General features: G+C 46.1%; 1 protein-coding gene across 1 annotated transcript in view; it reads right to left on the bottom strand.

Annotated features, from left to right (window-relative positions):
• NIM1K (NIM1 serine/threonine protein kinase) overlaps positions 1–26,116 on the bottom strand; it is an 87,136-nt gene that overhangs the window by 53,215 nt on the left and 7,805 nt on the right. Inside the window, exon 2 of the mRNA XM_084628593.1 lies at positions 709–779. The gene's annotated coding sequence lies outside the window, so the exon portion shown is untranslated. The remainder of the gene's footprint in view (positions 1–708; positions 780–26,116) is intronic.

Here is a 26,116-nt window from a genome sequence, read left to right as displayed (position 1 = left end):
TATTAAAAAGATATATAAAGTTACCATGGTGGCAACTGTCTAGAAACATACAACACTAAAAAATGTTTATAATTTACTAAATTAGAAACTGGAGAACAACATGTGAAAGCCATAGGTGTGGTGTAGCTGAGGTCATAGAGGAATAGTATAGCTGTTTAAAATGTATTCACACAAAGCTACATGCCCACAGCAACATAAAGAATACTAGTGGAAATTCTGTTTCTTTAAATATTAAAGCAAAGAACGAAACCACTTATTGTGGTGGAGGTAAAAGCAATGCTCGTTTCAGTACTTCCAGCAATGGCTGCATATGTAAACATGTATCAGCATTTTCGGTTGAATCTCTGAACAGGTAAAAGTTTGGAAAATAGGGGTGGATAACCCCTTCACATTTCACAGCTAAGTAGGGTCACACAAGGCCAACGAGATCAAACGAGATGAGGAACTTCTAAGCATAATCTGGGAGCTCCAAGTAGTGGTGCTTGTAATTCAGTAGGTGGTGTTCTTCCTTCTGAGGCTTGGTCTTCAGTACAGAGTTAGTTGCCTTACATGGACCTAATTATGTCAGTGTCTCCACTACAGCCTTGCTCCTGCCCATGTAAATGCCCTACTGCACCAACATCATAACTCCACCTCCACAAAAGGTGTAGGGCTTATGTTGGCGTAGTTAGGGCGAAGCCCTGTCCTTGTAGACACTGCATTACTTACATCAGCTGTTGGCTGTCATTCTTGTCAATTTCATAGCTCAGCTCTGCTGCACCTGGCTCAAAGCTGGAGCCCTGAAATAGACAAGAAAGGTTGATAGCCTCCCTACTGTGAAATTGAGCCCAGCATGTGGCTCACAGCTCCCCCCCCCCCCCAGCTGTCCAGTGGGCACCAGGCTGACAGCTGGAGTCACTGGGTGACAGCCCCAGCTGTGAGCCTGGTGCCTGGCTCAGTTTCACAGCATGGTTCCTATGCAGCCTTTCTTGTCAATTTCACAGGTGTGAGCTAGACTGCTGCTCTGAGCTAGAGGCAGCTGTGAAATTGACAAGAAAGGCTGGTAGGCTCCATGCTGTGAAGCCTGAGCCAGGCTCACAGCTTGGGCTGTCACTCTGGAGTGAGTGGGGTACTCCAGCTGGGAGACTAGCTGGCTCCCAAGTAGACTCCCTCCTCAGGCCCTACGCTACCAGCACTCCCAGCTACCTTCGAGACACCACTGACTTCCTGAGGAAACTTCAATCCATCGGTGATCTTCCTGATAACACCATCCTGACCACTATGGATGTAGAAGCCCTCTACACCAACATTCCACACAAGGATGGACTACAAGCCGTCAAGAACACTATCCCCGATAATGTCACGGCTAACCTGGTGGCTGAACTTTGTGACTTTGTCCTTACCCATAACTATTTCACATTTGGGGACAATGTATACCTTCAGATCAGCGGCACTGCTATGGGTACCCGCATGGCCCCACAGTATGCCAACATTTTTATGGCTGATTTAGAACAACGCTTCCTCAGCTCTCGTCCCCTAAAGCCCCTACTCTACTTGCGCTATATTGATGACATCTTCATCATCTGGACCCATGGAAAAGAAGCCCTTGAGGAATTCCACCATGATTTCAACAATTTCCATCCCACCACCAACCTCAGCCTGGTCCAGTCCACACAAGAGATCCACTTCCTGGACACTACAGTGCTAATCAACAATGGTCACATAAACACCACCCTATACCGGAAACCTACTGACCGCTATTCCTACCTGCATGCCTCCAGCTTTCACCCTGACCACACCACACGATCCATCGTCTACAGCCAAGCTCTGCGATACAACCGCATTTGCTCCAACCCCTCAGACAGAGACAAACACCTACAAGATCTCTGTCAAGCTTTCTTACAACTACAATACCCACCTGCAGAAGTAAAGAAACAGATTGATAGAGCCAGAAGAGTTCCCAGAAGTTACCTACTACAGGACAGGCCTAACAAAGAAAATAACAGAACGCCACTAGCCGTCACCTTCAGCCCCCAACTAAAACCCCTCCAACGCATTATTAAGGATCTACAACCTATCCTAAAGGATGACCCAACACTCTCACAAATCTTGGGAGACAGGCCAGTCCTTGCCTACAGACAGCCCCGCAACCTGAAGCAAATACTCACCAACAACCACATACCACACAACAGAACCACTAACCCAGGAACTTATCCTTGCAACAAAGCCCGTTGCCAATTGTGCCCACATATCTATTCAGGGGACACCATCACAGGGCCTAATAACATCAGCCACACTATCAGAGGCTCGTTCACCTGCACATCCACCAATGTGATATATGCCATCATGTGCCAGCAATGCCCCTCTGCCATGTACATTGGTCAAACTGGACAGTCTCTACGTAAAAGAATAAATGGACACAAATCAGATGTCAAGAATTATAACATTCATAAACCAGTCCGAGAACACTTCAATCTCTCTGGTCACGCAATCACAGACATGAAGGTCGCTATCTTAAAACAAAAAAACTTCAAATCCAGACTCCAGCGAGAAACTGCTGAATTGGAATTCATTTGCAAATTGGATACTATTAATTTAGGCTTAAATAGAGACTGGGAGTGGCTAAGTCATTATGCAAGGTAGCCTGTTTCCTCTTGTTTTTTCCTACCCCCCACCCCAGATGTTCTGGTTTAACTTGGATTTAAACTTGAAGAGTGGTCAGTTTGGATGAGCTATTACCAGCAGGAGAGTGAGTTTGTGTGTGTATGGGGGTGGGGGAGATGTGAGAAAACCTGGATTTGTGCAGGAAATAGCCCAACTTGATTGTCATGCACATTGTGTAAAGAGTTGTCACTTTGGATGGGCTATCACCAGCAGGAGAGTGAATTTGTGTGGGGGGGTGGAGGGTGAGAAAACCTGGATTTGTGCTGGAAATGGCCCACCTGATGATCACTTTAGATAAGCTATTACCAGCAGGACAGTGGGGTGGGAGGAGGTATTGTTTCATATTCTCTGTGTATATATAAAGTCTGCTGCAGTTTCCACCATATGCATCTGATGAAGTGAGCTGTAGCTCACGAAAGCTTATGCTCTAATAAATTGGTTAGTCTCTAAGGTGCCACAAGTACTCCTTTTCTTTTTATTAGAAAGCAGAAACTTTTGGGGAGATGAACCTACTAGATGAATTGGAAGAATTCTCCATCCAGACAGATCAAAAGGGTGTATACCCCAGCCCATCTTCCATCACTACCAATAGATTAGCTATTACATTTGAAAGAGTCAAAACTGTTTTGAACTATCAGGGCCCATTTGGCTGCTGGTAAGTTTTCCACCCTCTGATGCATGGATAGAGAGACTTTACTTTACTCTTACTGTAGAAAAAGTTCTATTGTTCCAGAGAAGTGAAGTTGTTGACCATAAAAAGAACAGGAGGACTTGTGGGACCTTAGAGACTAACACATTTATTTGAGCATAAGTTTTCAAGGGCTACAGCTCATTTCATCGGGTGCATAGAATGGAACATATAGTAAGAAGATTATATATATACATACAGAGAACATGAAAAGGTGGAGTAAGAGGCTAATTAGTTAAGATGAGCTATTATCAGCAGGAGAAAAAAACTTTTGTCGTGATAATCAAGATGGCCCATTTAGACAGTTGACAAGAAGGTGTGAGAATACTGAACATGGGGAAATAGATTCAATATGTATAAAGACTCAGCCACTCCCAGTCTCTATTCAAACCCAAGTTAATAGATATCCTAGGCCCAAGCCACTGAGCACTTTCAAGATAAGGACTGAGACCTTGAACTTGATTTGAAGGTCTATGGCAGCGGTTCGCAAATTCTGGGTCACAGAATCACAGAACTGGAAGGGACCTCGGGAGGTCATCTAGTCCAGTCCCCTGCACTTGTGGGAGGACTAATTTTCTAGACCACTGTTGACTCATATTTAGTTTGTGATCCACTATGACCCTCAGATACCTTTCTGCAGCACTCTTTCCTAGGCAGTCTTTTCCCATTTTGTATGTGTGCACCTGATTGTTCCTTCCTAAATGAAGTACTTTGCATTTGTCCTTTTTTGAATTTCATCCTATTTACTTCAGACCATTTCTCCAGTTTGTCCAGATCATTTTGAATTTTAATCCTATCCTCCAAAGCACTTGCAACGCCTCCCACCTTAGTATCATCCGCAAACTTTATAAGTTTACTCTATATGCCATTATCTAAGTCATTGATTAAGATATTGAACAGAACTGGACCCAGAACTGATCCCTGTGGGACCCCACTTGTTATGTATGCCCTTCCAGCATGACTCTGAACCACTGATAACTACTCTCTGGGAACGGTTTTCCAACCAGTTTTGCAGCCACCTTATAATAGCTCCATGTAGGTTGCATTTCCCTAGTTTATTTATGAGAAAGTCATGCGGGACAGTATCAAAAGTTTTATTATAATCAAGATATATCACGTCTACCGTGTCTCCCCAACCACAAGACTTGTTAACCTGCCAAAGAAAGCTATCAGGTTGGTTTGACATGATTTGTTTTTGATAAAACCATGCTGTTACTTATCACCTTGTTATCTTCTAGGTGTTTGCAAATTGATTGCTTAATTATTTGCTCCATTATCTTTTCGGGTACAGACATTCAGCTGGCTGGTCTGTAATTCCCTGGGTCTGCTGGGTCTGACCAGTGCTCTGAGTTGGCACAGAGAATCCTTTTTCTTAGGGCTTGTCTACACTTAAAATGCTGCAAAGGCACAGCCTTTGCCAACTACCTATGCCAACAGCAGGGCTCTCCCATCGGTGTAGGTAATCTACCTCCTTGAGAGATGGTAGCTAGGTTGACCCAGAATCCTCCTGTTGACCCAGCGCTGGTCTACACTGGGGGTTAGGTTGGTATAGCTGTCTCTCTCAGGGGTGTAGATTTTTCACACCCCTAAGAGACGTAGCTATGCCAAAGTAAATTACTAGTTTTGACCAGGCCTTAGATACTTGGCTGGTGGGTCTTGTTCACATGCTCAGGATCAAATTGATCACCAGATTTGTCATTGGGAAGGAATTTTTACCCAGGTCAGTTTGGCAGGGATCTTGTTGGGGGGAGGGTTTCATCTTTCTCTGCAGCAGGGGGCATGGATCACCTGCTGGAATCATCTAGGCTTACCTCACCTGCAGGGCCTTGGGCACTCGTGGCACCTTGGTCTCTCCTGAATCTGTCAGTTTAGGCTCCTGAGCATTGAAATGCTTTATAACCTAACACAAGTTATTGGGCTCAATACCGGGGTAATTGGGTTAAATTAATGGTCTGTGATATACAGGAGGTCAGACTAGACGATCTTACGGTCCCTTTCTGGCCATAAAACTCTGTGAAACAGATAGCAACTGTCGTGCTCTCAAGATTATGACCTGTAGCGATCCACTTTTTCCATTTCTTTGGAGCTTTGGGTTATGAAGGCCTGAATTAATGAAAGAAACTGGAAGGCAGTTAGGACAACTTCCCATTCCCCCTTTTCATATGCTTGGAAACCTACACAAGGGACGAAGGGGCACTACTTTCTAAATGATTCTGAGTTTTTACGCCTAGCTGCATCTGTCCCAAGAGTGTAGGTCCATACAAACAACCCAATCAAAGAACAACAGTTACTCTGGCAACTGTGTTTTAATCAAAAGTTAAGAAACATTTTTGTTGTGCTGTCTTTTGCTGAGTCCTATTGTTTTCCATGCAACAGGATTAAAGGAAAGACAGTCTGGTTTAGCATAAGTTTAAATTTCTGTTTCCAATTTAGGCAAGGTTTTGATGTTAATAGCACAGAACATGGGAATTCTGTTTCTCAGTGAGAACATACATGAGTGATTACAGGTTAAAAAGTGAGAGGGAGAATTAAAAAAGAAAACCAGAGAAATGTGAAACCATTATTGTGGAGGTTTGTTTCAGTGTCAAATCTGGAGCAGTGGATCACACTTTTTATGGATAACTCAGAAGAATTTGTCTAAATACTTAACAGAACTGGAAGTTTCTATGGATTGTAGGCTTCACAAAAACAAACAAACAAAAAAAATGCCTGCTTCCACATTGTGCTAGTTTCTTGCTTTATGGAGTCACTACATACACACTTAGGGTCAAATCCAATATTCATTGCAGTCAATGAGAAGAGTCTCCTTGAATTTAGTGGACATCGGATCCATTCTCAATCCAATCCCTTGTATTCTAGTTGATGGAGATATGCCAGGAATTAAACAGTTCTCTTTCTGCACTTTTCTATTTTGACCTATTGTTAAGTAAGTATGGTAGAAGCATAGTATCTGCTTCACTCTTGCATTACTCAAGTTTGACTTCTGTGTATCCTGACTGTACTAAATTTAGTTACACCAATGTAAAACCGGAATAACACACTGATGAATCAACCCTAGAGTTAGAAAACTAGGGTATATGTTTCAGGTGAAACCAGAAAAAAAATCTGATCCCAAAGCTTATATTGTCTTGTTTCTTAGAAAAGAAGATAAGATGCAATTTCTGTACATGCATATTGATCAGATTCACTTGAAGGGAATGCACTGAAAAAGGGTTTCATGCTAACAAGGTGCACAGCTGTGATTGTAGAGATGGTTACTGTTTTTTAGGGGTTTTATGTGAGTTTGCATATTAACTTTCTCCTCACTTGATGCTCTCTCTTCCTTCCAACATAGTCAGCTTTTGTGTTTTCAGATATCTTTCCAGCAAAACAAAATACATGCTTTCATCCAGACAAAAATTGTTTGAACATATTTACCTCCAGAAAAATAACTAGGTTATAATAATGGCTTCAGTGAACCATTTGCAAATATATATAAAAAACTTTAGACCCTTTCTGTGACTATCATGTAGATCTTGGCTCCTTAATCTTCAGAGTGTGAGCATAAGGTTACTAGTTTGACACCTGGCTCATAGACACAGTCTCATTATTTAGGAGAAGGAAATCCCTTTACCTTTTCCCTGAGTAACTTGTTTTAACACTGGCATATAAATCTCATTTGCACGTATCTCAACGTCAATGAGGCCTGGCAACATTTGCTAATGTTGGCTGCTTCACTCTATTTTAAAAGTAAATCCTGGGCTTTCTTAGAAACCAACTGCAATCCCATTAAGGTTGTCCCAAAGCATTTAGACTGGGACTTTGAATGGGGCCAAAGAGAGCTGGGTGTCTAACATGCATTGACTTTCAGTGGGAGATGGGCCCTTCGCCCCCTCAGCCCCTCTTTAGGAATCCCAGCCTTAAGAGTTTCAGCAAAGGTCTCTTTGAAATAAAAAAAAAAGTATATTAAATGTTGGGCATTTTTGAAATACCATTTCAAGCAAGATAGAATAATGAAAATAATGCCTAATAAAAAATAAAGAGAGGGCTTCCCCTCCCCCAGCCTCTCTTAAATGGGCCCACCAGATAATCCAGTTATTTGGAAGGATGTGTTTGTTATGAGAATCAGATAACATGTAAGCATGCTTTTGTGCCGCCTCATACCACTTAGCACTTAGGTACTGAAATACTTTAAAACACACTGATTAATCCTCAGATTGGCACTACAAGCAGATGTTAGTTATCTCCATTTTACAGATAGGGAAAATGAGGTAGTGAGATTAACAGAGTTGCCCACGACTGCAGAGAATCAGTATCCAAGCCAGGTTTAGCATTCAGGAAATCCTGACTGAAAACTGGTTTAAGTGTACAATACCCTTTGCAATAATGCAGTGCAGACTAACTATCATGAAGTCATAATGCCTACCCATTAAATCTCAGCTCTAGGGTCGAGCAAGCATGCAGCCTGGGGAAGGGACTTCCTCTCTTCATGCTTTAGGGCTCAGTTCTGAGAGTGTAGGCTCTTGTGGGATGCTGTTCCAGTGAGATGATGTAATGACACAATTGACATCATATCACAACACAGACCTATGACAGGTTACAATCTGCTGAACTCCAGCCTGCAACAACTTCATCTCTGTGCTGAACCATTTGCCCAGCCCTAGTTTTGCCTTTATATGGGTTCCCAAACTAGTACAGACTATCTGATCATTTGCTTTCTCATGTAGTTTTCCAGTCAATTACACTTGTTTGACAATAAACAATTGATCATCTATAAGATGTCCTAAATGACAACAGCAAGCTGAAAGAAAGCTCTTTCCAGTGTAAATACAGTACACAATAAAAGTGCATGCTCCCTTTATTTCAGCATTAACTGATTCATATGACATCTTTAGTCCTTTGGTGAGTCAGTAGAAAGGCCGTGACAGAGAGTTCTTGGTCAGGTTTTTTTTTTTTTAAACATACCTGTATACAGTTCTGGTTTTTAGGTATTTAAAATATGCATTATTTCAATCCTAAATTTTAATTTAAAAAACTTATGATACATAATTCATGAATATAATTCATATATAATTTACTGTCTAGATACCCAGATTTATACATAGGCGTGCATGACGGCCAAGGAAAGCCACCAATCATGGAAAGATGGCATCCGCTGGGATTCCTTCTGCGTCGGTCTCTAATCAAGAATGAAGCTTCCCAGTTTCCTTCCCTTTGGCGGGTGATGTCAAAATATGGATCCTGCCAGAGCTTCTGAATGATCATTCTTCACTTGAGTACTGGGAGTGAGGGATGGGGATATGATACTTACCTCCTTTTTAAAGCACTTTGAGTTCTACTAGTGAAAAATGCTATACTACTAATCCCAGGATTTTGTGGCATTTATAGTTACAGCAGCTTTTCATTAAAGGTCATTCTGTCACAGTGGGCTAATAAAGCTCAGCATGTATGCAGCTCTTTCAAGTATTCAAGGAACCATACAACTGATTTTGGATTTACAATTCACACAAGATTCTCTAAGAAGGAGCAAAGTAGAATTTAACTAGTAAAATCAGAAGCTCTCAGATAACACAGGATAGCAAAAGATGTCAAAGAAGAATAAAGAACTGCCAAACCAGGGTTTTCTCTGAAGCAAACTATGTTCTGCAACATCCTTGTAAAGGGAGCTATTTCCTAGTTTGAGGGTATGTCTACACTACGGAATTAGGTCGAATTTATAGAAGTCGGTTTTTTAGAAATCGGTTTTATATATTCGAGTGTGTGTGTCCCCACAGAAAATGCTCTAAGTGCATTAAGTGCATTAACTCGGCGGAGCGCTTCCACAGGACCGAGGCAAGCATCGACTTCCGGAGTGTTGCACTGTGGGTAGCTATCCCACAGTTCCCGCAGTCTCCGCTGCCCATTGGAATTCTGGGTTGAGATCCCAATGCCTGATGGAGCTAAAACATTGTCGCGGGTGGTTCTGGGTACATATCGTCAGGCCCCCGTTCCCTCCCTCCCTCCCTTCCTCCCTCCGTGAAAGCAAGGGCAGACAATCATTTCGCGCCTTTTTTCCTGAGTTACCTGTGCAGACGCCATACCACGGCAAGCATGGAGCCCGCTCAGGTAACCGTCACCCTATGTCTCCTGGGTGCTGGCAGACGCGGTACTGCATTGCTACACAGTAGCAGCAACCCATTGCCTTCTGGCAGCAGACGGTGCAATACGACTGGTAGCCGTCATCTTCATGTCCGAGGTGCTCCTGGCAACGTTGGCCAGGAGCGCCTGGGCAGACATGGGCGCAGGGACTAAATTTGGAGTGACTTGATCAAGTCATTCTCTTTAGTCCTGCAGTCAGTCCTATTGAACCGTCTTATGGTGAGCAGGCAGGTGATACAGATTGCTAGCAGTCGTACTGTACCATCTTCTGCCGGGCAGGCAAGAGATGAGGCTGGCTAGCAGTCGTATTGTACCATCTTCTGCTGGGCAGGCAAGAGATGAGGATGGCTAGCAGTCCTTCTGCACCGTCTGCTGCCAGCCAAAGATGTAAAAGATAGATGGAGTGGATCAAAACAAGAAATAGATCGGATTTGTTTTGTACTCATTTGCTTCTCCCCCCGCCCCCCGTCTAGGGGACTCATTCCTCTAGGTCACACTGCAGTCACTCACAGAGAAGGTGCAGCGAGGTAAATCTAGCCATGTATCAATCAGAGGCCAGAGTAACCTCCTTGTTCCAATAAGAACAATAACTTAGGTGCACCATTTCTTGTTGGAACCCTCCGTGAAGTCCTGCCTGAAATACTCCTTGATGTAAAGCCACTCCCTTTGTTGATTTTAGCTCCCTGAAGCCAACCCCGTAAGCCGTGTCGTCAGAAGCCCCTCCCTCCGTCAGAGCAACGGCAGACAATCATTCCGCGCCTTTTTTCTGTGCGGACGCCATACCAAGGCAAGCATGGAGGCCACTCAGCTCACTTTAGCAATTAGGTTTCAGAGTAACAGCCGTGTTAGTCTGTATTCGCAAAAAGAAAAGGAGTACTTGCGGCACCTTAGAGACTAACCAATTTATTAGAGCATAAGCTTTCGTGAGCTACAGCTCACTTCATCAGATGCATATCGTGGAAACTGCAGCAGACTTTATATATACACAGAGAATATGAAACAATACCTCCTCCCACCCCACTGTCCTGCTGGTAATAGCTTATCTAAAGTGATCATCAGGTGGGCCATTTCCAGCACAAATCCAGGTTTTCTCACCCTCCACCCCCCCAACACAAATTCACTCTCCTGCTGGTGATAGCCCATCCAACTCTTAGTTGTCACTTTGGATGGGCCCTGCTAATGAATGCATCAAGGTGCTAATGGGGCAGGTTCATGCTGTGGAACGCCAATTCTGGGCTCAGGAAACAAGCACAGACTGGTGGGACCGCATAGTGTTGCGGGTCTGGGACGATTCCCAGTGGCTGCGAAACTTTCGCATGCGTAAGGGCACTTTCATGGAACTTTGTGACTTGCTTTCCCCTGCCCTGAAGCGCATGAATACCAAGATTAAAGCAGCCCTCACAGTTGAGAAGCGAGTGGCGATAGCCCTGTGGAAGCTTGCAACGCCAGACAGCTACCGGTCAGTTGGGAATCAGTTTGGAGTGGGCAAATCTATTGTTGGGGCTGCTGTGATGCAAGTAGCCCACGCAATCAAAGATTTGCTGATATCAAGGGTAGTGACCCTGGGAAATGTGTAGGTCATAGTGCATGGCTTTGCTGCAATGGGATTCCCTAACTGTGGTGGGGCCATAGACGGAACCCATATCCCTATCTTGGCACCAGAGCCAAGAAGCCGGCGAGTACATAAACCGCAAGGGGTACTTTTCAATAGTGCTGCAAGCCCTGGTGGATCACAAGGGACATTTCACCAACATCAACGTGGGATGGCCGGGAAAGGTACATGACGCTTGCATCTTCAGGAACACTGGTCTGTTTCAAAAGCTGCAGGAAGGGACTTTATTCCCAGACCAGAAAATAACTGTTGGGGACGTTGAAATGCCTATAGTTATCCTTGGGGACCCAGCCTACCCCTTAATGCCACGGCTCATGAAGTCGTACACAGGCAGCCTGGACAATAGTCAGGAGCTGTTCAACTACAGGCTGAGCAAGTGCAGAATGGTGGTAGAATGTGCATTTGGATGTTTACAGGTGCGCTGGCGCAGTTTACTGACTCGCTTAGACCTCAGCGAAACCAATATTCCCACTGTTATTACTGCTTGCTGTGTGCTCCACAATATCTGTGAGAGTAAGGGAGAGACGTTTATGGCGGGGTGGGAGGTTGAGGCAAATCGCCTGGCTGCTGGTTACGCGCAGCCAGACATCAGGGCAGTTAGAAGAGCACAGGAGGGCGCGGTACGCATCAGAGAAGCTTTGAAAACAAGTTTCATGACTGGCCAGGCTACGGTGTGAAAGTTCTCTTTGTTTCTCCTTGATGAAACCCCCCGCCCCTTGGTTCACTCTACTTCCCTGCAAGCTAACCATTCTCCCCTCCTCCCTTTAATCATTGCTTGCAGAGGCAATAAAGTCATTGTCGCTTCACATTCATGCATTCTTTATTCATTCAATCACACAAATAGGGGGATGACTACCAAGGTAGCCCAGGAGCAGTGGTGGAGGAGGGAAGGAAAATGCCACAAAGCACTTTTAAAGTTTACAACTTTAAAATTTATTGAATGCCAGCCTTCTTTTTTTTGGGCAATCCTCTGTGGTGGAGTGGCTGGCTGGCCGGTGGCCCCCGCACCACGTTCTTGGGCGTCTGGGTGTGGAGGCTATGGAACTTGGGGAGGAGGGCGGTTGGTTACAAAGGGGCTGTAGTGGCAGTCTGTGCTCCAGCTGCCTTTGCTGCAGCTCATCCATACACTGGAGCATACTGGTTTGGTCCTCCAGCAGCCGCAGCATTGAATCCTGCCTCCTCTCATCACGCTGCCGCCACATTTGAGCTTCAGCCCTGTCTTCAGCTCACCACTTACTCTTTTCAGCCCAACACCTCTCCTCACGGTCATTTTGTGCTTTCCTGCACTCTGACATTATTTGCCTCCACACATTCGTCTGTGCTCTGTCAGTGTGGAAGGACAGCATGAGCTCAGAGAACATTTCATCATGAGTGCGTTTTTTTTTCTTTCTAATCTTCACTAGCCTCTGGGAAGGAGAAGATCCTGTGATCATTGAAACACATGCAGCTGGTGGAGAAAAAAAAAGGGACAGCGGTATTTAAAAAGACACATTTTATAAAACAGTGGCTACACTCTTTCAGGATAAACCTTGCTGTTAACATTACATACATAGCACATGTGCTTTCATTACAAGGTCACATTTTGCCTCTCCCCACCGCGTGGCTAACAGCGGGGAACATTTCTGTTCAGCTACAGGCAAACAGCCCAGCAGGAACGGGCTCCTCTGAGTGTCCCCTGAAGAAAAGCACCCTATTTCAACCAGGTGACCATGAATTAGATCTCACTCTCCTGAGGATAACACAGAGAGATAAAGAACGGATGTTGTTTGAACGCCAGCAAACATACACTGCAATGCTTTGTTGTACAATGATTCCCGAGTACGTGTTACTGGCCTGGAGTGGTAAAGTGTCCTACCATGAAGGACGCAATAAGGCTGCCCTCCCCAGAAACCTTTTGCAAAGGCTTTGGGAGTACATCCAGGAGAGCCGCGAATGCCAGGGCAAAGTAATCCGTTCACATGCTTGCTTTTAAACCATGTATAGTATTTTAAAAGGTACACTCACCGGAGGTCCCTTCTCCACCTGCCAGGTCCAGGAAGCAGCCTTAGGTGGGTTCGGGGGGTACTGGCTCCAGGTCCAGGGTGAGAAACAGTTCCTGGCTGTCGGGAAAACCGGTTTCTCCGCTTGCTTACTGTGAGCTATCTACAACCTCCTCCTCCTCATCATCTTCTTCGTCCCCAAAACCTGCTTCCGTGTTGCCTCCATCTCTATTGAAGGAGTCAAACAACACGGCTGGGGTAGTGGTGGCTGAACCCCCTAAAATGGCATGCAGCTCATCATAGAAGCGGCATGTTTGGGGCTCTGACCCAGTGCGGCTGTTCGCCTCTCTGGTTTTCTGGTAGGCTTGCCTCAGCTCCTTAAGTTTCACGCGGCACTTCTTCGGGTCCCTGTTATGGCCTCTGTTCTTCATGCCCTGGGAGATTTTGACAAAGGTTTTGGCATTTCGAAAACTGGAACAGCGTTCTGATAGCACGGATTCCTCTCCCCATACAACGATTAGATCCCTTACCTCCCGTTCAGTCCATGCTGGAGCTCTTTTGCGTTTCTGGGACTCCATCATGGTCACCTCTGCTGATGAGCTCTGCATGGTCACCTGCAGCTTGCCACGCTGGCCAAACAGGAAATGAGATTCAAAAGTTTGCGGTTCTTTTCCTGTCTACCTGGCCAGTGCATCTGAGTTGAGAGTGCTGTCCAGAGCAGTCACAATGGAGCACTCTGCGATAGCTCCCGGAGGCCAATACCGTTGAATTGTGTCCACAATACCCCAAATTCGACCCGGCAAGGCCGATTTAAGCACTAATCCACTTGTCAGGGGTGGAGTAAGGAAATCGATTTTAAGAGCCCTTTAAGTCGAAATAAAGGGCTTCATCGTGTGGACGGGTGCAGGTTTACATCGATTTAACGCTGCTAAATTCGACCTAAAGTGTAGACCAGGGCATAGACTGGGAACTTGATATAGAGAGAACCAGGACCAACCCCTAGATTTGCTACCTTATGACAAAAGGACGGTCTCCCACAGTATTCTTGTCAGCAAGTTAAGGAAGTATGGGCTGGATGAATGCACTATAAGGTGGGTAGAAAGTTGGCTAGATTGTCGGGCTCAACGGGTAGTGATCAATGGCTCCATGTCTAGTTGGCAGCCGGTGTCAAGTGGAGTGCCCCAGGGGTCGGTCCTGGGGCTGGTTTTGTTCAATATCTTCATAAATGATCTGAAGGATGGTGTGGATTGCACTCTCAGCAAATTTGCGGATGATACCAAACTGGGAGCAGTGGTAGATACGCTGGAGGGCAGGGATAGGATACAGAGGGACCTAGACAAATTGGAGGATTGGGCCAAAAGAAATCTGATGAGGTTCAATAAGGATAAGTGCAGGGTCCTGCACTTAGGACGGAAGAACCCAATGCACAGCTACAGACTAGGGACCGAATGGCTAGGCAGCAGCTCTGCGGAAAAGGACCTAGGGGTGACAGTGGACGAGAAGCTGGATATGAGTCAGCAGTGTGCCCTTGTTGCCAAGAAGGCCAATGGCATTTTGGGATGTATAAGTAGGGGCATAGCGAGCAGATCGAGGGACGTGATCGTCCCCCTCTATTCGACATTGGTGAGGCCTCATCTGGAGTACTGTGTCCAGTTTTGGGCCCCACACTACAAGAAGGATGTGGATAAATTGGAGAGTCCAGCGAAGGGCAACAAAAATGATTAGGGGTCTGGAACACATGAGTTATGAGGAGAGGCTGAGGGAACTGGGATTGTTTAGTCTGCAGAAGAGAAGAATGAGGGGAGATTTGATAGCTGCTTTCAACTACCTGAGAGGTAGTTCCAGAGAGGACGGTTCTAGACTATTCTCAGTGGTGGAAGAGGACAGGACAAGGAGTAATGGTCTCAAGTTGCAGTGGGGGAGGTTTAGGTTGGATATTAGGAAAAACTTTTTCACTAGGAGGGTGGTGAAACACTGGAATGCGTTGCCTAGGGAGGTGGTGGAATCTCCTTCCTTAGAAGTTTTTAAGGTCAGGCTTGACAAAGCCTTGGCTGGGATGATTTAATTGGGGATGGGTCCTGCTTTTGAGCAGAGGGTTGGACTAGATGACCTCCTGAGGTCCCTTCCAACCCTGATATTCTATGATTCTATGATTCTCTGATTCTTTGACAGATGCTGCCTATACTGGAAGTGTGACTGCCTTTTCCCTGTGGATAGTGAAAAAGAAGCAAGAGAGCTTATGTGCCTTTGATTCATGTTGTGATTTATGTTATGTGCTGTGATTTACTGTAATTCACACACACACAAGCCTGTTTCTTTCCAGACATCAGAGACAGTTTCCAAAAGCATGATCTAATCACCTGATTTCAGTTCAATAGAATTATAACAATTCTTCAGCAGCATTTATGGGCTAGATTCTACAGTCCTCACATAAAAAAATTCCCTTTGAAGTCATCAGGAGTTTTGCCTGCAGCCAAAGGACTGCAAGAAGGGCTCTCTGTGAGGATATGGGCTGGGATGATCCCAGTACCTATTTAGAAATAAAACTAAATCAGTAATTTGCTTCTTTTGATATGTCCAATATGTATAATGAATATTAGCAATGCCCAGCTTAGTCCTGCCTCACAACCTTCATTTATATACTGTATTTTTTCTTGAAGTCTCTATTTTCATGTAAAATGTGGGGCCAGTTTGTGGTGGCCAGGCAAATCAGCACTTTCATTGTTCTGCCGAACAAGCATTCAGAAGCTCATCAAATACTGGGTCACCAGAGGCCAAGAACACCAAAGAGGGGATGTAATCTGTGTCTGGGAAAGTTGCCAACCCTACCTCTTACAAGAGCTCTGGTTTTTTGACTCTAGAGGGAGTCCCTGCATCATTCTCCTAACGTAGCAGGACATCAGTTGTTTCAATGGCATCTAGCAGCCAAATGAAGCAGGGAGATAAAATGGTGAGCAGGGTGGGAATTGGTGGGAAGGCCTGAGAGAAAAATAGACAAGGAAATCTTTAGTACTGAAGCAAGAACATGTCAGAGTTAATTACCAGTGAATTGCTACTAAGAAAAACTCCTCCTCACATGAAGCTCTGATTATGCTTCAAAATTAAGATGATATAAATCAGAGAGTTGCTTATCTAATGGGTGGCAGCACAAAGTTTACATTAGGATGTGTTTTAGATGCTTGCCTTTGATGTTTATTAGGTGGCCAATTCTTCAAGCTACTGAACACCTCCTGAGAGATGTTGTGAGCTCTCCACTCCCTTTAAACTGACGGGAGCTCCAGGTCTCAGCACTCTGCAGGATCAGGCCCTAGATTAGGGCTGCTCAAATGCAGCCCGAGTGACAAATATGGCTTGCAGCATCCTAAAATGAGAACTGCAGCTTTCCTTGTGCTGTAACAGCACAGTGTTGGGTGAGGGTTTATTGTTGGTGAATTCAAACAGGAAGAAGTTTGTATTGCTCTGTCAGGGATGTTCAAGGATATGCCCATGAGCACTAGCTATTTTTAAAAAGACTTGCACATGTAGTGCAATTATTATTTAGTGTTTATTTATGGTGCCATAAGTGTGCAATGCATTTACATGTAAATCAGCTGCAGACTTTGGATTCCTGGCAACTTGCCAGTATGACCTTTAGCTCTGCGAAGTCTGGGCATTCGAATGAAATGTATCACAGTGAAAGAGACACTGAAAAATTCCCATAACCATGATGAAATTGCCATAACCCTATGTCTTAAGCATGTTTAAGCAGCAAAAAGGTCAATTCTGATACACAGCTAAGAGAGTAATTACTAACACTCTGGGAGGGATAGTTCAGTGGTTTAAGTATTGTCCTGCTAAACCCAGGATTGTGAGTTCAATCCTTGAGAGAGCCATTTAGGGATCTGGGGCAAAAATTGAGGATTGGTCCTGCTTTGAGCAGGGGGTTGGACTAGATGATATCCTATGGAGAAAAAAAGGGTTTAGCTGATCGCCATATTTGGGGTAGGGACGGAATTTTCCTCCAGTGCAGATTGGAAGAGGCCCTGGAGGTTTTTTGCCTTCCTCTGTAGCATGGGGCACGGGTCACTTGCTGGAGGATTCTCTGCTCCTTGAAGTCTTTAAACTACGATTTGAGGACTTCAATACCACAAATATAGGTGTGAGGCTTTTTGCAGGAGTGGTGGGTGAAGTTCTGTGGCCTGCATTGTGCAGGAGGTCAGACTAGATGATCATAATGGTCCCTTCTGACCTAAATATCTATGAATCCATGAAACACTCAAGAGATTTACTGCTGACTCATCTTAAGTCCATGCTTCCTGAGAGAACATATTGCAGAGGTACTTGCCCATTAGTACGGAAGAACAGCTTTCTATCCAACCAGGCTATATGCATTACTGAAGAGTATAAAATAGGCCCAGAATAAACTCAATGTAGACGACCCCTTTCCCTTCCACCCCTTGCTCCCTGTTCTAAAAGGTAAACATTTTCTTTCTTGAACTCCTATCTCTGAACACTGAAGTCATTAAGCAATGGATAGTTGCATCTTCTCATCATTACTTTTTCTGAGGCAGAGAGGGTGTGGTGGGGGTAAACTTCTAGATTACTAGACCCTGGATTGTGTTTAGTATATTTTAAAATGTCATAAATACAAAACATAAAAGAAACAAATATGGTGTCTGTGCAGATGCATCTATATAATGTCAACATGATTAATTTATTAGCAATAGAATCATAGAACTGGAAGGGACCTCGAGAGGTCATTTAGCCCAGTCCTCTGCACTCATGGCAGAATAGATATGCAGAAATGGATTAAATCATTAATAAATATAGTGCCTTAAAGGAAAGAAAACTATTGCCCAAATTATCTGCTCTTTAAGCAATTAGGCATGCAGAGCTCTCTCCAAAGAGTGCTACCCTGAAGCAATAAACAGGAAATCACAAAACTGGGCCCTAAGGCTATGAAATTTTAATAACCTACAGCAACTGGAAAGAGATGTAAGTAGTAATATGATTGCCCCTTTAAGTCACATTTGCTTAAATTGTAACAAGAACATAAGAGTCCTAGGGTTAAATCTTACTCTGTTATGGAGAAGGGATGGAGGGAGAAGAGTACAGCATCAGGGCAGGATTTCCAGCTAGCACACAAGCACAGGGGCTGGCCACTACACTGACCAGCACATCACAACTCCAGTGAGCCCTGGTCTACACTAGGACTTTAGGTCGAATTTAGCAACGTTAAATCGATTTAAACCTGCACCCGTCCACACAGTGAAGCCCTTTATTTTGACTTAAAGGGCTCTTAAAATCGATTTCCTTACTCCACCCCTGACAAGTGGATTAGCGCTTAAATCGACGTTCCCGGCTCGAATTTGGGGTACTGTGGACACAATTCGATGGTATTGGCCTCCGGGAGCTATCCCAGAGTGCTCCATTCTGACCGCTCTGGACAGCACTCTCAACTCAGATGCACTGGCCAGGTAGACAGGAAAAGAACCGCAAACTTTTGAATCTCATTTCCTGTTTGGCCAGCGTGGCAAGCTGCAGGTGACCATGCAGAGCTCATCAGCACAGGTAGGAATCCGTGCTATCAGAACTCCGTTCCAGTTTTCGAAATGCCAAAACCTTTGTGAAAATCTCCCAGGGCATGAAGGACAGAGGCCATAACAGGGACCCGAAGCAGTGCCGCGTGAAACTGAAGGAGCTGAGGCAAGCCTACCAGAAAACCAGAGAGGCGAACAGCCGCTCTGGGTCAGAGCCCCAAACATGCCGCTTCTATGATGAGCTGCATGCCATTTTAGGGGGTTCAGCCACCACTACCCCAGCCGTGTTGTTTGACTCCTTCAATGGAGATGGAGGCAATACGGAAGCAGGTTTTGGGGACGAAGAAGATGATGATGATGAGGAGGTTGTAGATAGCTCACAGCAAGCAAGCGGAGAAACCGGTTTTCCCGACAGCCAGGAACTGTTTCTCACCCTAGACCTGGAGCCAGTACCCCCCGAACCCACCCAAGGCTGCCTCCTGGACCCAGCAGGCGGAGAAGGGACCTCTGGCGAGTGTACCTTTTAAAATGCTATACATGGTTTAAAAGCAAGCATGTGAAAGGATTACTTTGCCCTGGCATTTGCGGTTCTCCTAGATGTAGTCCTAAAGCCTTTGCAAAAGGTTTCTGGGGAGGGCAGCCTTATTTCGTCCTTCATGGTAGGACACTTTACCACTCCAGGCCAGTAACACGTACTCGGGAATCACTGTAGAACAAAGCACTGCAGTGTATGTTTGCTGGCATTCAACCAAAATCCGTTCTTTATCTCTCTGTGTTATCCTCAGGAGAGTGAGATATAATTCATGGTCACCTGGTTGAAATAGAGTGCTTTTCTTCAGGGACACTCAGAGGTGCCCGTTCCTGCTGTGCTGTTTGCCTGTGGCTGAACAGAAATGTTCGCCGCTGTTAGCCACAGGGAGGGGGGAAGGTTGAGGGGGTAGTCACGCGGTGGGAGGAGGCAAAATGCGACCTTGTAACGAAAGCACATGTGCTATGTATGTAATGTTAACAGCAAGGTTTACCCTGAAAGAGTGTAGCGACTGTTTTATAAAATGTGTCTTTTTAAATACCGCTGTCCCTTTTTTTTTCTCCACCAGCTGCATGTGTTTCAATGATCACAGGATCTTCTCCTTCCCAGAGGCTAGTGAAGCTTAGAAAGAAAAAAAAACGCACTCGCGATGAAATGTTCTCCGAGCTCATGCTGTCCTCCCACACTGACAGAGCACAGACGAATGCGTGGAGGCAAATAATGTCAGAGTGCAGGAAAGCACAAAATGACTGGGAGGAGAGGTGGCAGGCTGAAGAGAGTAAGTGGCGGGCTGAAGAGAGTAAGTGGCGGGCTGAAGACAGGGCTGAAGCTCAAATGTGGCGGCAGCGTGATGAGAGGAGGCAGGATTCAATGCTGAGGCTGCTGCAGGACCAAACCAGAATGCTCCAGTGTATGGTTGAGCTGCAGCAAAGGCAGCTGGAGCACAGACTGCCACTGCTGCCCCTCTGTAACCAACCGCCCTCCTCCCCAAGTTCCATAGCCTCCACACCCAGACGCCCAAGAACGCGGTGGGGGGGCCTTCGACCAACCAGCCACTCCACCACAGAGGATTGCCCAAAAAAAAGAAGGCTGGCATTCAATAAATTTTAAAGTTGTAAACTTTTAAAGTGCTGTGCTTAAAGTGCTGTGTGGCATTTTCCTTCCCTCCTCCACCACCCCTCCTGGGATACCTTGGTAGTCATCTCCCTATTTGTGTGATGAATGAATAACGAATGCATGACTGTGAAGCAGCAATGACTTTATTGCCTCTGCAAGCGGTGATTAAAGGGAGGAGGGGAGGGTGGTTAGCTTACAGGGAAGTAGAGTGAACCAAGGGGCGGGGGGTTTCATCAAGGAGAAACAAACAGAACTTTCACAGCGTAGCCTGGCCAGTCATGAAACTGGTTTTCAAAGCTTCTCTGATGCGTACCGCGCCCTCCTGTGCTCTTCTAACCGCCCTGGTGTCTGGCTGCGCGTAACCAGCAGCTAGGCGATTTGCCTCAGCCTCCCACCCCGCCATAAACGTCTCCCCCTTACTCTCACAGATATTGTGGAGCACACAGCAAGCAGTAATAACAGTGGGAATATTGGTTTCGCTGAGGTCTAAGCGAGTCAGTAAACTGCGCCAGCGCGCCTTTAAACATCCAAATGCACATTCTGCACTTGCTCAGCCTGTAGTTGAACAGCTCCTGACTACTGTCCAGGCTGCCTGTGTACAGCTTCATGAGCCATGGCATTAAGGGGTAGGCTGGGTCCCCAAGGATAACTATAGGCATTTCAACATCCCCAACAGTTATTTTCTGGTCTGGGAATAAAGTCCCTTCCTGCAGCTTTTGAAACAGACCAGAGTTCCTGAAGATGCGAGCGTCATGTACCTTTCCCGGCCATCCCACGTTGATGTTGGTGAAACGTCCCTTGTGATCCACCAGAGCTTGCAGCACTATCGAAAAGTACCCCTTGCGGTTTATGTACTCGGCGGCTTGGTGCTCCGGTGCCAAGATAGGGATATGGGTTCCGTCTATAGCCCCACCACAGTTAGGGAATCCCATTGCAGCAAAGCCATCCACTATGACCTGCACATTTCCCAGGGTCACTACCCTTGATATCAGCAGATCTTTGATTGCGTGAGCTACTTGCATAACAGCAGCCCCCACAGTAGATTTGCCCACTCCAAATTGATTCCCAACTGACCGGTAGCTGTCTGGCGTTGCAAGCTTCCACAGGGCTATCGCCACTCGCTTCTCAACTGTGAGGGCTGCTCTCATCCTGGTATTCATGCGCTTCAGGGCAGGGGAAAGCAAGTCACAAAGTTCCATGAAAGTGCCCTTACGCATGCGAAAGTTTCGCAGCCACTGGGAATCGTCCCAGACCTGCAACACTATGCAGTCCCACCAGTCTGTGCTTGTTTCCCGAGCCCAGAATCGGCGTTCCACAGCATGAACCTGCCCCATTAGCACCATGATGCATGCATTGGCAGGGCCCATGCTTTCAGAGAAATCTGTGTCCATGTCCTGATCACTCACGGGACCGCGCTGACATCGCCTCCTCGCCCGGTATCGCGTTGCCATGTTCTGGTGCTGCATATACTGCTGGATAATGCGTGTGGTGGTTGATGTGCTCCTAATTGCCAAAATGAGCTCAGCGGCCTCCATGCTTGCCTTGGTATGGCGTCCGCACAGAAAAAAGGCGCGGAACGATTGTCTGCCGTTGCTCTGACGGAGGGAGGGTCGACTGACGACACGGCTTACAGGGTTGGCTTCAGGGAGCTAAAATCAACAAAGGGTGTGCCTGTACATCAAGGAGTATTTCAGGCAGGACTGCACGGAGGGTTCCAATAAGAAATGGTGCACCAAAGTTATCGTTGTTATTGGAACAAGGAGGTTAGCCTGGCCTCTGATTGATACATGGCTAGATTTACCTCGCTGCACCTTCTCTGTAAGTGACTGCAGTGTGATCTAGAAGAATGAGTCCCCTAGACAGGGGAGGGGGGGAAGCAAATCTGGTCTATTTCTTGTTTTGATCCACTCCATCTATCTTTTACATCTTTGGCTGGCAGCAGACGGTGCAGAAGGACTGCATGCCATCCACATCTCATGGCTGCTTGGCAGAAGATGGTACAGTACGACTGCTAGCCATCTTCATCTCTTGCCTGCCTGGCATAAGATGGTACAATACGACTGCTAGCAATCCTCATCTCTTGCCTGCCTGGCAGAAGATGGTACAGTACGACTGCTAGCAGTCCGTATCGCCTGCCCGCTCACCATAAGACGGTTCAATAGGACTGCAGGACTAAAGAGAATGACCTGGTCAAGTCACTCCAAATTTAGTCCCTGCGCCCATGTCTGCCCAGGCGCTCCCAGCCGACGTGGCCAGGAGCACCTCGGACACGAAGAGGACGACTACCAGTCATATTGCACCGTCTGCTGCCAGAAGGCAATGGGTTGCTGCTACTGTGCAGCAAAGCCGTACCGCGTCTGCCAGCACCCAGGAGACATAGGGTGACGGTTACCTGAGCTGGCTCCATGCTTGCCGTGGTATGGTGTCTGCACAGGTAACTCATGAAAAAAGGCACGAAACGATTGTCTGCCCTTGCTTTCACGGAGGGAGGGAGGGAGGGAACGGGGGCCTGACGACACGTACCCAGAACCATCCGCGACAATGTTTTAGCCCCATCAGAGTGCTCCATTGTGAGTGCTCTGGACAGCAGTCTCAGATGCCCGATTTTTTGCCATTGCTCTGACGCTGGGAGGGGCGCTTACAGGGTTGGCTTCAGGGAGCTAAAATCAACAAAGGGGGTGGCTTTACATCAAGGAGTATTTCAGGCAGGACTTCACGGAGGGTTCCAATAAGAAATGGTGCACCTAAGTTATCGTTGTTATTGGAACAAGGAGGTTAGCCTGGCCTCTGATTGATACATGGCTAGATTTACCTCGCTGCACCTTCTCTGTAAGTGACTGCAGTGTGATCTAGAAGAATGAGTCCCCTAGACAGGGGAGGGGGGGAAGCAAATCTGGTCTATTTCTTGTTTTGATCCACTCCATCTATCTTTTACATCTTTGGCTGGCAGCAGACGGTGCAGAAGGACTGCATGCCATCCACATCTCATGGCTGCTCGGCAGAAGATGGTACAGTACGACTGCTAGCAGTCCGCATCGCCTGCCCGCTCACCATAAGACGGTTCAATAGGACTGACTGCAGGACTAAAGAGAATGACCTGCTCAAGTCACTCCAAATTTAGTCCCTGCGCCCATGTCTGCCCAGGCGCTCCTGATCGACCTCACAGAGGCGACCAGGAGCACCTCAGACATGACGATGACGGCTACCAGTCGTACTGTACCGTCTGCTGCCACAAGGCAAGGGGTTGCTGCTACTGTGTAGCAATGCCGTACCGCGTCTGCCAGCATCCAGGAGACATAGGGTGACGGTTACCTGAGCGGGCTCCATGCTTGCCGTGGTATGGCGTCTGCACAGGTAACTCAGGAAAAAAGGCGCGAAATGATTGTCTGCCCTTGCTTTCACGGAGGGAGGAAGGGAGGGAGGGAGGGAACGGGGGCCTGACGATATGTACCCAGAACCACCCGCGACAATGTTTTAGCTCCATCAGGCATTGGGATCTCAACCCAGAATTCCAATGGGCAGCGGAGACTGCGGGAACTGTGGGATAGCTACCCACAGTGCAACACTCCGGAAGTCGATGCTTGCCTCGGTCCTGTGGAAGCGCTCCGCCGAGTTAATGCACTTAATGCACTTAGAGCATTTTCTGTGGGGACACACACACTCGAATATATAAAACCGATTTCAAAAAAACCGACTTCTATAAATTCGACCTAATTTCGTAGTGTAGACATACCCTGAGGTACAGTCACTTAACAGAGGAGGTACCTTATCAGAGATCAAACCTATCATTGAAACCTGCATTGAGCATCAATTCTGTTCGAGTAAAACTGATGGAAAATTAAGAAATTCTATACTAACATGTCTGAAATGATAAAGAGTAATATAGTGTGAACTGGTTTCAGAGTAGCAGCCGTGTTAGTCTGTATTCGCAAAAAGAAAAGGAGTACTTGTGGTACCCTATAGACTAACAAATTTATTTGAGCATAAGCTTTCGTGAGCTACAGCTCACTTCATCGGATGCAATCAGTGTGAACTGTACTGTATGTAAAATGACTCTACAATACCTTTGGATTATGAAAACATAAACCATTAAAAAATAAAACATTGAGCCTTGCTCCTATGGCAAAAAAATAAATTATAGGTGAAATCCTGGCCCTATTGAGGACAATGGCAAAACTCCCATTTCACTCTATGGCTTTAAGTTATGTGCCTTCGGAAATATATTCCTGTGTCCATCAATGGCTATTAGCCAAGATGGCAGGGATGGAGTCCCTACCCTCTGTTTGCCAGAAGCTGGGAATGAGCGACAGGAGATGGATCAGTTGATGATTAAGTGTTTTGTTCAATCCCTCTGGGGCACCTGGCATCGGCCACTGTCAGAAGACAGGATACTGGCCTAGATGGACCTTTGGTCTGATCCAATATGGCCATCCTTATGTTCCTATGCTGTGGGTTGGGTGAAACCTTGCTGAAGCTGGGGTGTGTCACAACCAGTTGTCATTCAGGATAAATGTAAAAATACAATTAAGCTTCTTTATGAAACAGACAGTTGAGATAATGGGAGCCCTCTCACAAAATACAGGCCACGTGCAAGGGTGGTGAAGAATCTCAGCTACGCAGGCAAAGGGGTTTCACTGAGGGTTGAATGCAAAGGCAGAGTGGCTGGATGCGTGTGGAGAAAAGCAGCAGAAACACCACAGAAGCCCACAGAGAAGAAAGCAAGGAAGCCCTGGAGAACCACTTTCACCATGAACCTGAGAAGAAGCTAAGAGAGAGAGAGAGAGAGCTTTTGGGTAGAGTGCTGGTTTGGGAGGCTTGAAAGTGTGAGCAAAGAAACAGTCTCCTGCATTTGATTTGTTCAGGGAAACAGGACTTTGTACATGCTTTGTAATAAACAGGATTGTACCAAAGAAATACTTGACTCCATCATCAATTTCTCCACTTAACAGTACCAACCCAGAAGACCTACTTGGGTCAAAAAAGGTAATAATTAATTTAATTGATGTTGGAAAATGATCTACACCCCATGGACACAGTTGTGCCACCCTTATCCACAGTGAGTTGTCCCTTTCAAGCAGGGACCTTGTTCTAAATTCTGCAGTGCTCTGTTCCTATTTTGCATCTCCTGGACTGACAATACTTTCAACCTTCACTTCAGTGAAATTAAATTTTTTGTCTGAAGACAGGAAAACAAGGGCTCAGTTTTAATATGGCAAAACAGACACTCCACCATATAAAGGGGCCATAAAAGGAGGGCTTAAATGGTCCTTGCAGAATCCCTCCATCAAAGGGTGGTTCTCAATATAGCATACAGCTGGCACAATGGCTCTACACTGTCCCCCACCACCAGTGTAGAAGGGGGCTGAAGGTAGTGTGACTGGAAGGCAGTATAATCCACCTTTTCTTTGCTGGCAGAACAGGCCTTACAGGGCAGTTACCAGTTGGACAATTTAGAGCAGCCCTGGGGAAGGGCTGGCATAGAGTTGTTATGCCAGCTCTACACTGTATGGAGAACTGCCCTATGGCTACAATGAGTGTATTCTGTGGGGGTCCCTTATGGCATCTTTACACCAATGGGATGGCATAAAGTGGCCATTTTGCCACACAAAATCTGGGCCCTTGTTGTCTGGGACCTTGCAGGGTCTTTTATACCAAAGAATTGCAAAGAGCTTTGTAAACATTAATAAAGTCTTAAAACACTCCGGTGAGGTACAGTAAGTATTAATACACCCACTTCACACATGGGGAAATTGAGCTACTAAGGCCTGGTCTACGTTGAAAAACTCAGCTTGACATAGGTACCATGCTCAGCGGTGTGAAAAATCCACACCCCCTGAGCACCATAGATAAAGACCCTGAACCCCCAGTGTAGACACGGCTAGGTCAATTGAAGAATGCCTCAGCCAACCCACT

Source organism: Lepidochelys olivacea, assembly GCF_965140295.1.
Source record: "Lepidochelys olivacea isolate rLepOli2 genome assembly, chromosome: 5".
Classification (NCBI taxonomy): domain Eukaryota; kingdom Metazoa; phylum Chordata; order Testudines; family Cheloniidae; genus Lepidochelys; species Lepidochelys olivacea.
Note: the sequence above shows the minus strand (reverse complement) of the source record. Positions and strands in the feature narration are given on the sequence as shown.